At 42.0% G+C, this 18,812-nt stretch overlaps 1 protein-coding gene across 1 annotated transcript in view; it reads left to right on the plus strand.

Moving 5' to 3' along the window:
- Positions 1 to 18,812, plus strand: part of astn1 (astrotactin 1) — a 352,841-nt gene that overhangs the window by 139,640 nt on the left and 194,389 nt on the right. The window lies entirely within an intron of this gene.

Raw genomic sequence — 18,812 nt, forward strand, 5'->3', positions numbered from 1 at the left:
CAAGTACTTTCATGCACTTGAGTAGGGCTTTTCAGGCGTGCTGGGGACATGCTATTTATGCAATCCAGTGTGCTTCATCTTATCTCTTATGATGCACCTGAAGGAGAGGCAAACAGCTTGTGAGATGTTTTTAATGGGAATATGTTTCAGTTATAGATATAGAACATATTCATGTTTCCAGGCAATTATGTATGTAGGTGCATGTTAAACATTATCCCAGAGGACTACAGTTATTTTTGGCAGTGACAGACATGTAAAACACATGCTGAAGTACATTTATTGATTATTCCCTTGCTCTTTCATTATCTGACTTTAATTGGTACATCTGAGACTAGAGGCTAAAAATGAATATTCCGCACACTGTCAGACATACAGGAACTCGGTGGAAACAACTAATCTTTTCTCATTAACTTCACATAATCGTATATGTTTTATTAATTTCAACTTAATTTTGAATGCGTTTGATTTTAGATGATGAGTTCAATCTAAATAATTATTCAGCCTGTGTTCAATTAGCTCACATCTTGAAGGCAGCAGTGGAATTTGCGTTTTCAAGTCTACCCACTGTAAGATGATTTATAGTGTGTGCATCTGTATAAAGAGCTGTCCACAGCAAAAAACGATATGAGCATCTGCACTGATGAACGAAAGCATTCTGTCAACAGTGTCACCAAACACGCGCTGCACCCTTCAGCTGTATCAGGATCTTAGGAAAATGGATGTTGATGTCCTGTGGCTGCTACAAAAAGACAACCAGAATGATATGGGTTCAAATCTTATAAGTCACGAGGAGTTACGTGAATCCCACTGTTACAAGAGAATTTTATTCATACTTTTGAATGAGTCAGCATCAATTTCACAGTATCCTGGCGATGGTGAAAGAGGACATCAGTAAAGACAAAGCAAACTTGGAAGAGCCCATCAGTGCCTGAGACCATTTGGTACTATGTCTCAGGTAGAATGACATTTTTTATGTGTAATTGCCGCCTAGTGTTACGTTATATAAGTGTTTAATAAGTTGAATACCACAATAGCCAAGTCTGCTCATCTCCGTTAATGTGAATAACAGAAGACTTACCTCTGATTGAGAGGGTGAGCCTCATTGCATCCCAGACTTCCTTCTTCTTGAATAGCATCTTTATGAAGACCACCTGCACCTTCTCTAACGACTGCCACTGTCGGCCTCATCACCATGGCGACAGCAGGGAGCACAGAGAACTGACCCGGGGATTTGTGGATTGGTGCCAGCAGAACCACCTCCAGATCAATGCAGGGAAAACCAAAAAGATGGTTGTGGACTTCCTGGGGGAGACGTAACAGACTGGTTAAGAAAGCCAACTTTGTCTTGGGATTCCCCCTTGACCTGGTGACGAGTGGAGATGCCTGTGCTATCATCCCTGATGGAGAACATGTTGAATGGACGTGTTTGTACAGTTTACGTCTGAACAAACAGTTCTTGTTTTGTAAAGTTGTTTCTTCTCTGCCCTCATAAATCATTGTTGGTTCATGTTATAGTAACATGGAATGGACTGCTGTGTTCATGCTGGTGGTGCTGTGGTCGACGTCTCATGAGGCTCAGTGTTGACACATTCCTACTCCACTGAGCACAAAACCACAGTGACTACAGTAAAATGAGTTTCACCAGCACGCATCACCTGAAAATAAGAAAGCGGGGTAGGAGAGGAAGGGCACAAGAACAAGCAAGATGCCAACCCCTGTCTTGCATTCCCCTGCCCTCTATTATCTTGGCTAATGTCTGGTCCTTCTGTAAGGAAACAGATGAACTCCAGGCTCACGTCTGCTGGCAAAACGAATTTAAAGAGGCCTCCATTCTGGCTTTGACAGCAATGTGGCTTGAGACAGGAGGTCTCGGACCGTCAGATTCTGATAGATGGGTTTGGTGCGCCTTTACACATGGACCAGGGGGCTGTGATCACCAGTAAGTCACATGGAGAAGGTGTATGCTTTTATATAAATGAATGCAATTCATAAACAACTCTGGTAAGAGATAGATGAGGCACCAAGATTCTTGAACGTGTAATCATCCTACTCGTCTCTGGAATTTCTGCAGATTTTTGTGACTGTGGTCTGTATTCACTGCAAGGCCAACAAGAGCATCAACGAATCCTGCAGATTGTTCAGAAACAAGCCCCCTCCAACTGGGTACAGTTGACCACATTTGTGTGCAACGTTTTCTAGAGATGGCAACACTGATGCTGCAAGGCTGTCTGGACTACATGGCATCGGATGAGTTCATCAAGTCATCTTGGGACACTAATGAGCTAGCAGAATTGGTTTGTTCATGAGTATCGTACTGTAAGGACACTGTTGTCCCTGAAAAGGTGATTAAGATCTGTCCAACAGGAAACCCAGGCTGACCAAAAACCTTTAAGTGTTATTATACACAGAAAAATATGCATTCAAGGAATTCTTACCTGAGTAAAACATTTTAACAGGAAATGAAATGTTGAATGTGAACTGAGCAACAGTTATGGTTCAGACTGACACTGGGTGTCAGGAGTCAAAAGGTTTAAAATCCGATCAGGCTTTAAAACTCAACCTTCTGAACTCTAGTCAACCCGTCTCTTTTAATACTCTGAAACATTGTGAAGCTAGAACAAGCCCTGGCCCTGATGGCATTGGTACCTGTTTGCTGTCTCGCTGTGCTGATTGATTATGTGCTCGATTATATTTTTAATATTTCATGTTGTCAACAAAGGATCCCCGAACTATGAAAACAATCCACAAGAGCCATCGCAAAAAAAATAGCCATTCTAAGACTCTGTATGATGCCGGGCCTGCAGCCTTGACCTTACTAGTTATGAAGTCATTTGAAAAGTTAATTAAAAAGGAACTGCTGGACAGGACGGAGCATCATCTCAACCCATGACAGTTTGCATATCGAGCCTGCAGAGTTCAGGATGCAACTATAACTCTGCTTAAGGTAATTTGTAAGCACATAGAGGGTAGGAAGAACCATGCCAGACTCGTTCATGGACTTCTCATCAGCTTTTAACACCATACATGAGCATTTTGAGTTGGATGCAAACGGTGTTGCCTGGATCTTGAACTTCCTCACCAGCTCATCTTAGAGAGTGATTGGGCTCAACCAGCTCTCCCCAGGGCATTCTGTACACCAATGCGACTGATAACCATCGTATTGTGAAGTAATTTTTTCTCAATGGTGTCACCTATTGGCCAACACTAAAATGAATGGTCAGGATGTAGAAATCATTGAGCTGCAGAAATACTTGGGCACTATGATTGATAATAAGCGGAGCTTTGATTGCAACACCAATATACTGTGTAAAACACAGCTAGCAGTACCTTTTTTGTATGAGGAAGTCGACTAAGTTCGGTGTTGACGGGTCCCTGATGAATTTGTTGTGCATGTCTTTTCTGAGTCTATTCTTACTCTCTCTTTTATCAGTAGGTATGCTTCTCTCATTCTTAAACAGAAAAATGCACTAATTTTTTTCAAACTAAAAAAACACCTGTAACAGCAGTTGCTAAAGAAAGCAGAATCCAACCTGTCTGACATGACCACCCCTGCACCTAGTGTCAGACTTTACCCTCAGGTCCCCGCTTCAAATACCCACAAGCTAAAACAAAGGCAACATTTCTTCATGCCTTCAGCGGTTTCAGTGCTAAACTCCAATATTGAAAAGGTAAAATCAGCCCGACCATGCTTGATAAAAATTTCTTTGCTTTTAATTTAATACTTATTATTATTCTTATATATATTGGCCTTGTGTTTTTTTTATTTTTATTTTTTTATTTATTTATTTTTTTTTTAATGTTGTGTGTTATTACTGTTTTCCTACTGCTGTCAGACTTTACAATCAGCTCTGTTCCCAGTGGACCACACACACTGGAACTGGCAATTCATCAGTTCTCATGTGCAGTATCAGTCTGTTATAATGTTAAACTCAACCATCCTCTGTTTAACATCGCTTGTATTTTTATATATATATATATATATATATATATATATATATTTACTGATTTATGATTCTATCCTTTTTTTCACTGATCCTCCTTGCTGTTGCGCTTCGCTCTGCAAATTCCCCTGTTGTGGGATTAATAAAGGATTAACTTGTCTTTTTTCAAACGGGGGTGTGTTTTTTGAACCTCAGTGATGAGTTGGATATTGAACGTGACGCCCTGTAAATTCAAATGGATTTTGATTGGCTGTCAGTGTTTATCATTCATCAAATCGCTCTGAAAGTGCGAGCTTGTAAATGTCACTAACCGGATGCTCAGGAAGATTAAATCACTTGGCCGAGCAATTAGATTCCATTGCAAATTTATAACAGCTGCCCCACAGTGCCGGCTATTCACCGGCTCCCGTCACATTAAGGTGTTGTCAGGCCGCTGTGGTTCGGTTCTGGAGGTCCATCACAAATATCACACTTGTTAGTATAACTTGTTGGTTGATAGAATTGGACCCTGTGAATAATAATGAGGCTGCTGAGTTGCAGCAACATTGCAGTGGAATGTCAGAGACCAAAATATCTATCCAATTTCCATCTTGTACCAACAGATGACAGAGTGGTGATTTTGAGCCGGGGCTTTGAAGTCTCACAGGAATTTGATTATGTTTTACAGTTAACACATTCGTTTTTTTTTTTGCCTGCTCTTCCCTCGTGTGGGAAAGCGCACGAAAAGATATTTCGTAGTGATTTTCTTCCTTTACACATAAACACTGGATGCTTTTAAACAACAGCCTGTGTTCACCAGCATCTAGAGGGCAGCTTCTTCGTGTTGCGGTTTGTTGCAAATTCTTGCCAAAAGCACCAGAAAAAAAAAAAAAAAATCCAATTTCTTCTCCCTGAAATTAGTCTCGCTTGGATCCAAAAGAAACAGTGAGAAGATTTCTCGCCAATGCTTTGATGTGTCATGAGACTCTCCTTTTGTATTCTATTAATTATTTATTGTCCTGTTACATTTCCATCCCCCGAGCATGATGAAGAATGCTGTGATTTTTTTCTAAGAACCTTTGCGATAAAAGAACAAAGAGAATGTCTGTACTTACTTACAGCACTTATCCCTTAATGTTTCTTTTTTTTCCCATCGTTTGTGAGTGTTCACTAAGCTCCGCTGGAACCACCAATGAAACAGAAGTCCATCCCAAATATAAATCTGTTATTTCACACTTCAACAGAGCCTCGTTCAAAAAGAGGTGGACAATATGTGAGACAAAATGAAGTGATTCCTTTAAAGGACCACGATGAGACCTGCAAACACTTTCCACAGTAGATAAGCTGTTGCTAACCATTAAATACATGTAATTTAGGACAAGGACACTTTCCAGAAATTGCCTTGAGACTGAACATTTCACTGTTTCTCTGTTCAACACTTGCTGTTCTGTCCCACCGCGGCTCCCTCTCACTGTCTGTTTTTAAAGAACCCTTGTTTATTACGTCATTCCATTGCTTTTTCATTTTTATTTTCTGGTTATTGTGGTTATAAATCGGCCCACGTGTTTAAGCTGTATCGCTGTTTACTGAGCAGCCTTTCACAGGTCGAGTCAAACTGCGGCCTCTGTGAATGTCTTGAAATTGCATTACTTCCTTCGTGAGCGTTTGTCTGTAACATCTCTCCGTTTCTTCCTCTAGCTCTGTGATCTCAGCCCTGCATTCTTCTGAGCTCTCCTTAATTCAGTGAATCTATCTAGAAGTCAGACCCAGACGCTGCCGCCGCCTTCGTAAATCAGGCCGTAATTACGCACAGATTGCGAGCACAAATTGAATGAAAGAGGCAGCACAAATTTGCCCTGGACTTTTATTTATGTAAATCTGGTCCTGAGTGTACACAATTGTCAGCCGCAAAGGACATGTAGATTGGAAGAGGCAGGTGAGTTTAAGGAATCGTTTCTCAAGTTTTAGAGACAACTGGGATGCAGATCGTTGTGTGACTGCAGCCTGATGTGGAAACATGGCCGTCGTTGTTGAATATTTGCTAATGTAATTGATTCTGACTTCCTGTGCTTCAAGAAAAGCTAATCACGGCTCCTAAATGGATTGCTATTCAGTTTGAATGAGACTTGTCATTATTATGCCGTTTATCTAACAACCACCTCTTAGCATCATTGCAAGTGAGCTCAGTCATTGATCTTCACCCACACATACGCACATCCCAGTCCTGTCCATCACCGCGTGGCACAGCTCCCAGCTGCCGTTGCATATATTACTGTGTGTTTTAGTAATTATCTTGTGACTGTCGAGCTTATAAATGAGCCTCTCATCCGTCTAATCAGGGTGGTAAACTGGCTGGGCCCCAGCGCTCTGATTCCACCCTAATCAATTAACACCTTGTCTGAGTCCGCGCTGCCAGTAGCTGTCCTGTCTGCGTTTAATATCTTTCCTCGTGCGAGAGTCGACTGATGCTGGCGGTCCGCGCTGACCGACCCGCTCCGTCTCGCTGATATATTGCACTCCTGGGGAGAGGCGGCGCGCCGCGCCTCTGGAAGTGAGAGCGTAATAATCACGGGATGATTGTGAGATTAATTAGCTTCGTCTTGTCACTTGTCTCCCCCTGCAAAATGGTGGAAAACAAGGATGTTGTTGACAGAGCAGATTGCCACCAGGATGGAATGACGAGATAAGCTGGGTGCCATCCAAACAGCTCATACAGTGTGTGGGTGGGTGGGTGTGTGTGTGTGTGTGTGTGGGGTTACATATAAACCTGCAGTGCACAAGAAATGGAGATCATTAGCGCTGTTTCAGTGTGTTTGTGTTGCTTTATAGAACTGTACTGTGGAGAAAGAAAGGGTCGGGTGTATGAAGGATGAAGGTTAAGGCTGTGTTTGTAATGATAGTACAGTGTGCCTCGAGGGCAGCTGGACTTCAGATACATTTGTATGTTCCAAGTTATATTAAATGACATGTTGTTGTCTTCATGATGGATTGGACAGGATGCATGTGTGTCCATGTATTTTTGCTTTAAGAATTAGAGAGGACGGAGAAGTGCCTGCATATTATTAGCTGAAACATTTAAGGTCGGAAGCTCAAAGGTGTTTTGCTGTTTAGCTGATGGAAAACACATCACCGGTTTGCTGAAAGAGGCCTTAAGTTCAGATTGCTGGAGTTAATGAATCCGACTGAAAGCAAATGCATTAGCTCTTGTGCATAACTTCAATGGGAACCGTGGCAGCCGGCTGGCTAACCAAACTAGCTGGCTAGCTCCGGCACTCACTGCGTGCGCGAGAATGTGGGTCGCTGTCAGGTTAGCGTGTGTGCATGCTAGAGACGTTGTGGCAAACCAGAGAAGATAGTCCATGCCTGCACTTTCCTGAATTATAAATATGAAGGCGCGCTAATTTCCGTTAATATTGCACTTCCAGCTCGTCCTGTGACAGTCCGATTTTAACGGACTGCTAAAATGCTGCACTTCTATAAAGCCGGAGGACGTGCAGGAGACAGAAATGATGCAGCAGAAGCTCAGATATACTGACTTTTAGTCTCCCATATAGGTCAAGCTCGAGAAAGGCTCAATCCTATAATTTCCATGTGGTAAATCCATAATAGCATAGAAACAGTAGCCTTTGTCTTACAGTAGGAAGCAATAACTGTTAAACTGAATTTATCTGTGATGGCCGTGGACTTTCCCTTTAATGAAACAGCAGTTACATACTTTGCGTTCCTTTCAGCTAAATTATGGCACACATCGTATAGTGCAGGTATGCTTTGACAGCTTTATAATTCAAAAGGTGAAACATTAATACAGTGAAGACAGAAACGCCCTGAACATGTGGCTTCCACAGCAACATGAGTGTAATCATGGACAGTTATCAACTTATCAGTACAAGCGGCGCCCTGTACTGTCACACAATCCCACCGAAAGCCACAAACCAGAAGAGAGCAGCATGAAAGAGTCCTCCTGTGGCAAAGAAGTGGTGCTTGTCGGTACTCTTCAGTAAAAAATCTGGAGAAAACAAAAACAATCAGGCTAGCTCATCAACGAGTGATGAGTTTTTTTCCACCACTTGTCCAAACCGGATTCTGTCATCTTTCATCCAAGCCCACACAGACCATCAGCAGGGCGCTCGTCCGAGCTGCACACAAAGCTACACACACGTTATTTACAACGTGATACACCACCCACTGCTACATCTAATCCCTCTCTGACCAGTCAGGTGTTTTTTTTTAATAATAATTCTGGACAGCACCACAGCGTACGCTGCAGGCCAAAGCGGTTCTTTTCACCACTTTGTATTGGCGTACTTCCCCTTAGGCAGCAAAAACCAATCTTGACTGGGATCACATTTAGGGACACTAAGCAGTGGTGAGTGGAGTCAATACCTGGCAGAGATATAGCTAGACCTCAGCCCTAAAGAGGAATAGGAGCACATTAGATTGTCACTACTGATGTTTTCTCTCCTCGGGTCATTGGATTTATGTGAGAGTCTGTGTTTAGACTCAGAAGCTTGATAAATGCTTCTCCTGAGGATCAGTTACTGTAGGGGTTCAGACTCATGGATGTTCTTTTTGGAAATTGTCAAATGAAATGTTTTGTTTTATTCATAAGGTTCATAAAAAGCTATTATCCTCTTAAAAAGTAGAGGAACATAAGTTTTTTGATGGCAATGAGATGAAGCTACTGTAAAGTAACTGAAGGTAAAATGGTTTAGGTTCAGACATGAATCTAGTTTTTTCAGTGAAAGCAGGATTAATGGCAAATGATTTAAAGTAGTCAGCTACAGTCTGACCAACACTACGTTCACTATGCTGTTGTTGAGTCTGCACTCTATTAAAGTCTTACTTTCCAGTAATTTCCACTAAAGATGGCAGGACCATGTCCTCTTTACTTTTTAAAATCCTGTTTTTCTCTCGCACACATTTACAGTTTGATTTACTTCAGGAAATCCCTACAAACAGATTCCTCTGATTGTCCAGCTGGTAAAATCCACATGAGAGAAGGGAAAAATGTTGATCCTCCTCATCTGAGTCGCTTTCAGTTATTACCATTCGCTCACAGCAATTCCGCCACAGTGAGTGATCTTTGACCTTTATTTGCCCCAGTGTTTGTCTCTCAGGCAACGCAGAGGTTGCTCTGTGTCACAGGTGTTCAAACTGTGAGGTGTTGAAGGGGGGCGTGAGGAAAAAATACAGTGTGATATGAAAGGGCCAGGGTAATGTTGGTGTTCTACAGGTAATGGGAGGTTAGTTATTGTTGTTTGGCCTGCTGATTTGAGCCACTTACCAACACAGTCAACAGTAGCAGCAGCGATGGCTGTGACACACAGCTCACGGGGGCGATTAGGGCACTTTAACTAGCAAAATGAAGCAATTTCTGACAACGAGAGCAATGCAGCCTGAAACAGCAGGAGCTGAACCGAAACTTTACACATATGAATAGCACCCCAGTCTGTGTTTACCTGGACTGGCTCCAGTGGCTCACCGTCTGTGGAATCAGTGTGTGATTTGTCAGGAAGTGCTGGCTAATGATAGGGTGCAACCTGCATGTCCAAATGGAAGGCATTTTAACGACATAGGAGGTCTTATAATGAGTTGCACTGTGCATTGCAAGGTCAGGAATGGTCCAGACCATGGTGGGAACATCCACACGGACATTCATAAGGTGAGGTAGAAGATGTAGGGTTCGTGATAGTATAGCAATTTAGCATTTTGTTATACCACCAGTATTTTCTGAAGTCTGAAAATGGGTATAAATGTGTATGTCTGCTCAATTAAACATGTCCTTAATACCAAATTTAACATGGTTAAGGCCTTCTCTTCCAAACTTAGGCAAAAATTGTCTTTGCATCAGTCATTTAGTGAACTGTAAAGTTGTGGAATGGATAGTGCACATCAGAATTATCCAAAAAGCAGCATGTTTCCACATGTTGTCTGAGTTATACAGTGAGCACATGTGAGATCCCTTTGCTTGTTTGTCAGTAAACCCTGACCCGCATTTGACTTTGACTTTACAACCGCAGATAATCCTGTTGAAAAGTTTGGTTCCTCTTTTACCACAGAGTCTCTGGAAACAGCAAAAGAATAAAAAACCCATCTCATTAGATCACAAAACTTCAAACTTAAACTCTTCAGACTCCAGCAGGCACTTGCCACACAGTATAAATAATGCTTGTCTCTTTAAAAGTGATATGTAGCTTCTTTTTGTCAGGAATTCTGCTCACAGCAGTTTTTTTTAGGTTAGCAAAGAAAGTTTTACGACTAATTTACCAAGAGGGAACGTTTATTTTAAATTGAAAATCTCAAATTCTCTGTGTCCATAAAGTTTAAAGCAACTACAAGGAGTTTTAAACTGGTTATGAAACAGTCTCAATTTAATACTGATGTCTCTATATGACCTACATAAGCAAACAAGACCATCAGCGACAAGGCTGGCTATTTCTATGTAGTTATTTTTAACGTCTGTCCCAGGGGGTCTGATTCCCCGTGAAATCAGTGAAACGAGTTACGGCGGGCAGAAAAAGCCTGTGTTTGCATTCATCTGGCAAAGTTTGGCAGGGAGAAGGACGTTAGCATGATGGAAGGAAGCAGGAGGAGAGTCCTTTTTGATTTTTGGTGTGGCTGATACTGGGGCCGGATCAGCCAACAGAAAAAGAAAAGAATTGACCAAAGAACAAAAAAGGCTTAAAGGGACAGTGAGGGGCAAAAACACAGATCAACACTCATTTAACCGGATTAGAAATGATTCAAAGCTGATCCTGAGTCAGCCCTCTTCCTGCTGGACAGTCAAAACAAATGCACACTCTGGCCAGATCAAAATCTTTACGGCACATTCACGGGGGGCTGCGAAAACCATCACGCAATGAAAGTTCCCTGTGTGGCTTTGATGAATGACTTTCACTGTTTGGAAAGCTTTCTGGTTCGCAGCTGACAACAGCTCCGCACAGATTGTGAGATCTGTGAAGTTTTAGATGAAGAGTGTCAGATTTAGTGAGGCTAACAGTGCACCTCCAGCCCCAGCAGTCAGCGGATGAAAGACCTTGGGTCAGAAAACATGATCCTTCTCTTTAGGAAAGGTCTTCAGTTGCATCATGTCCAGTCGACCTCGAGCAGCCTCCCGGTTAGCTTTTTGCACTTAGCGGTGAAGGAGGTGAGGGGAGGTTACCGAACGTCCAAGTTCTTATGCGCTGAACTTACTCGCCATAATATCCGCAGGAGGCCAGAATGAGGAGCGGGGCGCTCTGGGATAAGCTGCCCTTTGACACACGCCGCTTATCTCATCACGCTGGCCTGTGTGAAACTCTCAAGACAACTTTCTCTATTCGGAAACATGAAAGGAAAGTTGAAATGTTGGAATAATGTTTTAGGCTACAAAATGTGATTTCTTTAATAGACCTCCTCAGAATAGATAAGTTCTCTGTGAACTTGACACAAACGCTCCTGTGGGCTTCTCCCTCTGCAGTGCGGAAAACCTTTTAAGTTTCTGGCAAATATATCATTCCAGTTCTTTATTTGATGTATCAGTCAATATACTTTTTAATGCTATGCATAGACCTTTTATAGGCTGTTTCATTATACCTCGGAGTTATACACGGTCAGAATATACTGTAAATGGTTACACAAGTGCTTCCAGGGGAAACGCTTTTTGATCTTTTAGTTCAGGTCTGATTCCATCCCATAGCAACTGATATGAGTTCTAATGTACCAGTGGTTCGGTTAAAATCTGATTTAATTTAGGCAAGTTAAACTGCTTGGTTATGGTAATGCCACCAAAAACACCAATGTCAAGTGTTGGTAGGTCATGGGGTCCAAACAGAAGTCTTCCATGTTAACATCACATGCTGTGACCGTTCACCTCCAGCTCCTTCCTAAAGGCCAAGCAGATGGTTGAAGAGCGATTGAAACCTCCTCCTCTTACACCTGTCTGATCTAAGGATTGGGGTGTGGGTGAGGGTGTGGGTGTCCAACACATTAACATTCCGACACCAATAATCCAGCCAGCACACCCACATCACACGACAGTGTACAGAGGTCAGAGAGTAAACCGGGTTTGAACATCCCTCTCAAGCTCTCTTTTCTCGTCAGCCACTCCTGTCACCGTCCATGTGTGCAGCACAATAAATGCCTTCCAGGAAACACTGTCCAAATGTGTTTCCAAAACAGTGGAGGTCTTGTAGTTCCTGAGCCTAAGGTGAAGGATTAATAACTAAAAAAATCATCACGTAACTTGAAGTCATATCTGATTTCAAACTCTTCAGATAATCCTGGAGTAAATTTGCAGTTCTTGAAGGTGTGCTGCCGTAGTTTTAGTAAAATGTTGGTGTAAATACCGATGTTGAGAGCTGCCCCGTCAGCGCACACGGCGACCAACTGTGTCGTCCAGTCATCCAAGCCAGCTTCACAGAGAAGCTTCACGAGATGGTCTCCTCTGCAGTTCGGTCAGCACCCAGCTGCTGACATTCACTACTCGTTTATTATTACATAAGTAGGTGATTTAGGTGGTCACTGTCCAGAAGATAGTGAAATGAATCAAGATCCTTGGTTATTTCTTGATAAGAACACTTTGAAAAAAAGAATTAATGCTTTCATAGTGAATGCATAACCTTATTGTTTAAGTCCTCAATCATTGTTCTGCACCAATCCGCCTATCAGACAAATATGAAAAGTGCACAGCTTATCTAACTGCTCTCGCAGGGATTTGTTGCTGTTTGGCAATGGCACTGTACTGATTCCCTTAAGCCTCAAAAGCACTGCAGGAATTTATCTCCATTAAGAAACAGGATTAAAAGGCACGGCGGTTCAAGGGGTTTTCCAAAGCAGGCTTTGTACTTCTAGCTCCTTCTGCAGCAGGCCAGACAGTGCGCTCACTCACTGTCCAGTTATTAAATGGTCCAAGATAAATGGTGATTACTTTGCCTTCAAAGCCCTTTTGTTAGTGTCAGTGGATGGCCATTATCTAGGGACCTGTGTATCATTTGGAGATGAAATATGCCCTTTTACAGTTAGTTACAGATATGTACAGTGAATGAAACACATGATACCTGAGTAGTGGTTTGGTTGGAGCACTTTTCACTAAAGATTCTAGCAAGTTGGGGGCATACAGTTCAATACAGTCACTCTTTTTCATTCTTTTTTGTGCTCGTCAGGGATATCTTTCAAGCTACTACTTGGCTTTAGTCTTCAGCCCACCTTTCTAACCTTTTGGCCAAACAAAACTGCAGCATACATCATCACACAAGTCTCTACCTAATGAGTATCCACCTGATTCAACTGCAGACAGCGGCTTCTCTTTTACCATCTTACCTTGACAACGTCTTCAGTTACTCAAAGTCTTTAAAATGTGAATGTGTGACTGAGACTGATGGGAGTCCATTGAGAACCAAGGAGGTTCTCTGCAGCAGTCACTTGAAAGCTTTTCAATTGTGCCGCGTAACACTTTGACCTACAGCAAGCAGCAGTGCCACAGCCTGTCGGTTTGAAAAGACGCTGTTATGTGTCACAGTGCCAGGTACTTCATGGAGCTTTTATTCATGTGTTGTGTCTAAAGTTGCTCCTGCCTTTTAGAGCCCCCACAGCTTTTAAGCTGTAAATAATGTAGACTGGTGTGAAATGAAGGCAAGATTCGAAAGTTCACTTTGTGAAGTCCATAGCGAGCTTCTCAACCTTTTCAAATGTCGCAAAATGCTGTTCGGCATTAAATTCCAAGTGAGAGCTAATTATCCTCTGCTCAGAAATGTCATTTAGATATAACACCATTTAAGATGATATTGCAAGATATAAGATGACTGAATAAACAAATACTCCATGCTTTGCGGTGAACCTATGGGCTGAGTTTTTGAAAGCACCTGTGCTTACTCCCCCTTCTTCAACCTTTCAAGACTTTTGTTGAGAACTTTGAATCTGGATTACTTCCTCATTATAGCAGTCATGCTGAGTCAAACTGTTCCACCTTTCACGACCACAGACTCATCCCAAACGAAACAACCAGGAGAAGTTTTTAATCAGATAATTTTTTGAAGGATTTGGGGGCTGCTCTCTTGGGGAGTGGTTTTATACAGAGGATTATCAATGATTTCCCCAGGATTATAGACCAGATTTGTGGAAACCTCAAGTGATAACAATCCACTGACAAAGACTCTGGCGGGTGCATGTTCCTAATGATTATTATCCTATGGACATCTGGAAAATGGCTCAGAGTTATTGCTATTCCAGCATGTCAGAAGCCTATTATGGCAGTCAATAACTAGAGCTATCTCTGGCTGGCAAGCTACAGTGCAGCGACCCATCAATACAAATTCCTCTCAGCCTGCACCACATATCCACATTGACTGCGCTGGGTTTCATTGATTTAAAGACTCTGTGCCACAGATGTGTTAGGAGATTCAATGTCTCATGTGCTCTTTGCATTACAGGTGATAAATCATTTGTCACAGAGTGACAAAATCAATATCAGTTTACCAAGGGAGCGAGACCAGGGACTCATTCAGCATGTGTGCCCATTCTGCACTGAAAACATATAGCTGCTCCGGAGATCTTTACTTTATAAGGGAGATACACCAAGGCAGTTACACATTTAATCAACCCTCTCCCAGCACCTTTAGCACAGTCATTAAAACCATATGGAATATAAATCCAATCATTTAACAATTTGAACACAGATGAAATAATATCTGACTTTTAATGATTTGGGTTTTTGGCTGACAAACATTGAGAAGGTCCAGTAGTGAGTTACAGTTATGTATTTTCCTTTTAATGCTGACAAATGGTACTATAAATTGGTTTCTTGCCATGCAGTGCAGTAGCTCTACAAACTGTTGCCACATGAGAATTCACAACCCCCCCTGAGCCAAAATGAACGTGTGGTAGTGACAGTGATGGTCCAGTGACAGTCTCCCGTACTTGGTCTGCAAAGTGGCAATTTGTCATTCGATGCACACTGTTTGTCACATTCAGATTCAGAAACTCTCAACAATGGATAATAAAAGTGGCTTCAGTCTTCCCAAACTGCATGTAAAGTCTCATTTAACCTATTTATACAAGTTTGACTTTGTTCTAGGTTGTCAGGATCAGCATATAATCCGATATCAACCACCTGGCAATGTCATGACGACACCTGCTCCGTGTCCCTTTAATTCCCTTGCAACTTTACACCCATTGCTTTCCCTTGGTGCTGCTCTTTCTTTGAACTCTCCAGACCCTGTCAACTTCCATCTCTCACAAGATCTTCTCAGTATGTCCCCTGCTTTCCCGGTCAGATGATCGCCACACCTTTTTACCTGCTTCTTATTGCCATGTTTACTCCCCTAGTATATATATATCCGCCCTCTAGCCCCAGTCTCTCGCCAGATCATCAGTGCTGCCTTTGTGCTATAACTCTACAGACTTTGCTGTTCCAGTCACCATCACCTTACACAACCTGCTGCCTGGTGCCTGTCTTTCACCTGCCCTTGCCATTCGGATTTGTTTGCACGGTGGGACTGCCTTCTTGTAAGCCTGTTGACCATAGGTCTTAGTAAGGTCTGTTTAATTCAACCTGCATTGCTTTTGCCTTGAATTGGTCTCCTTCCCCTGCCTTTTCTTGAAGTAAGCAAACAAATGCACACTGCACTGGCTGAGATAGCTCACCAGCTACGCTTATTTAGTGGCAAGCATTCCATACTTCACCCTTTTCTTTTTCAACTTCCACATCAATATACTGCAGTACTTGAAATCTGTATAATGTGTCTTTGCTTCCTCTAGAGCTCCCCTCTCCTCCATATGTAAAGCTAAAAATGCACACTATCAATATTCCCTTGAACCTTTGGGAGATGTTTTGCTGAGCTTCTGTTCATGTAACCTAAAAACGTATGTGAGGAGCCGAGGAAAATGCAGTGTCACTGGTTTCGGATATAGAAAAATCCATGCCTCTCAACATATTTCACTCTTTCATTTTAACTACAGTAAAACGGTTGGAGACTCAAATTTGAAGCCATGTCAATCTCATAAATGGCAGGGTTGCAAGCAAAAACTTGACATACTCATCAATCTGACCAAATTCTGCCATTTCCACCCCTGGATCTGTCGTAGTTTAGCAAACTAGATGGCACTAGCTCTTTAAGAGAAATGTCAAACTAATCCTGATGCAGTCAAACGAATGGAGACTATTGCTTCTTATACAAGGCTGAGACATGAGCGGAAAGGAAATGACCATCCACAATATTTCAAGCTCTAATGGCTGTCAGTACGATGGTGTCTGCAGAGTTAAGGTACGGTCACATTACATTTCCGACCGACTAAATTTTCCTGCACTCAGCCCAGAGAAAGCACTGATGTCATGTTTTTGATGTAGATGATAAATAAATATTAATCAGAGGGATCGCAAACTGTGAAAAGTGTATTAGAGTGACGCTGCAGCTTGTAAGCTGGTGCAGGAGAGAAAATGTACAAAGTATAGCAATTAAACATGCAAGAAAAAGAACTTCCATGTGCTAGATCACAGTTTCTATTTGCAGAACTAGTTGAATTCTAAAATGCAGAGATGCAAAGGCAGCGAAAACACATTTGGATGAAGCATGTTCTTAATAGCATACTCCAAACCTTAGCAGAAATACTGTGCTTCAACCAAAATTAGGTAAACTGCTGGTATCCACAACAAGCATGTGGGCTTTATTAGCCAAATGAGCCAGCTGGACCCTCTGATTAATACAGGAGGCCTAAATAATAAAATAAGCAGCGGCTGATCCCTCAGTGCTTAGAGGAAACCAGCTGTCTAGTCGCTGTTCTGGAGGTAGCTGCGCCTTGTTAAAATGCACTCCATCAAAATTTCCTTTGAAGTAATAGCTGACAGAAAACATAATGTGAATTTGACTTGACAGGTCCCTGAAAAAATTGCCTGGGAAATACTGAACAAGGCTGCGGAGGCAGGGGTGAAGTCAGGTCTCTCAGCTCTTTTGTAAATTCACCCCAGCACAGAGAGCATTTCAATTATGATGTTGTCCATTGCTCTGTAAAAAAAAAAAAAAAAAAACTTTATAATTGATAGTCTTCTTTATTAATTTCTTGAAGTTAATCTGTGACAGCCATTGCTGTTCCACATGCGGCAAAACTAAAGGATTTCATTTCTCTCATCAAATGTGAAGACAGTCCTCTCTGGATTGTATGGAAATTGAAATTCAGACCTGCAGTATTGCCTCATCCCCCTCACCAGAACAAGAATCCTTTTAAAAGGGTTTCATTATAGATGACACTGGTTGTCTGCCATTTCATCACTGCTCCTGTCATTCCCTGTGTCACAGTAAATAATCAAATGGCAGTGCTATGCAAAGCCTCTTTTTTCCCCTCTAATATATGAAAGGTATGATTTTCAAACTCCCGTTGTGAATTGTGAGTATTGATTACACGATAAAGAATTTATCTACTGTGGCTGAATGTTAAATGAGTCATGCTGGGGCAGGAGCAATGCATTGGTTTTGCAGTAAGAGACAACAATACCACAACACATGGAACGGCAGCTGATTGACCTCAACAACGACTGCATGGATTATCCTGGGATTTTGTGCAGACATTCATGGTCCCCAGATGATGAATCTTTCTAACTTGGGTGATCTCCTATTAGGGCCACCAAAAGGTTGATTTATGGTTTTGATTTAAAATAATGCGATAGCTGTTAGATGGGTTGCCACTGAATTTCCATCCATCCATGTTTCCAGGATGATTTGAACCATCTTTGGTTTGCCCCTTTTAACCCATTATCCAGTCATCCAGTCAACACTGAAGACCAATCTACAGTTACACAACCCTGATTGCAAACAAGTTGGGACGCTGTGTAAAATATGAATAGAATGTGATAATTTGCTACAGTACAAAGACATTATGTTTGCTGTTTTACCGCATCAGCTTCATGATTTTTCTAAATATGTGCTTATTCTGAAAGTAATGGCAACATGCTTCAAACAAGTTGGACAGGAGTAAACACCTGTTTGGATCATTCCACAGGTGAACAGGTTGATTGGTAACAGGTGATAGTATCGTGATTGGGTATGAAAGGAGCATCCTGGAAAGGCTCAGTTCCAAGCGAGGATGGAGCGAGGTTCACCTCTTTGTGAACACATGATTGTATGAAGGATGTTACTACATGGGCTCAGGAGCACTTTGTAAAACTGTTGCTGGTACACACAATTTGTTTCTAATAATTATTATTTATATTTTCCACCATAATGTGTTGGTATTTAATTGAATCCATTCTTCCCTCAACCAGGGGAATGCCCCAGTGCCACTGGCTGCATCACAAGCCCAAAGCATGATTGAACCACCCTTTTCTCCAAACATACCTTTGCTCATTGTAGCCACGGAATTCTGTTTTAACTTCATCAGGCTGCACGATGTTTTCAGAATGCATCAGGCTTGTTAAGATGTTCCTTTGCAAACTCCTTACACTGATCTTTCTGGTGAGGACACAGGAAGGTTTTCTTGTGATGACTCTTCCATGAAGTTCACACTTGTGCGGGTGTCACTGCACAGTCGAACAGTGCACCACCACTCCAGAGTCTTCACGAAAGTCTTTTGCAGTCAAGCGGGTGTTTGATTTGCCTTCCTACCAATCCAACAAGCATTTCAGATTTCAACTTGAGCTCCACTGTTCCTTTTAACTTCCATTTCTTAGGTACATTACAATCTGAGGAACCAGCTACCTGAAAACGCTATTGCTCCCCTGCTTTGTGGGCATTCATTATATTAATTATTACAGTGTTAGGCAGCTGCTTAGAGAGGCCCATAGCTGCTGATTGTTGGTACAAGGTTTGAGGAGCTCTTAAATTTGCATCACCTGGCCTTTCCTAATGATGATTGTGAACAAGCCATAGCAGTACCAAGCCAATTAAGTTCAAAGATCTTGGTAAAAGTTATCTGAGAGCTCAG

This window comes from Chelmon rostratus, chromosome 12 (assembly GCF_017976325.1).
Source record: "Chelmon rostratus isolate fCheRos1 chromosome 12, fCheRos1.pri, whole genome shotgun sequence".
NCBI classification, from domain to species: Eukaryota; Metazoa; Chordata; class Actinopteri; order Chaetodontiformes; family Chaetodontidae; genus Chelmon; species Chelmon rostratus.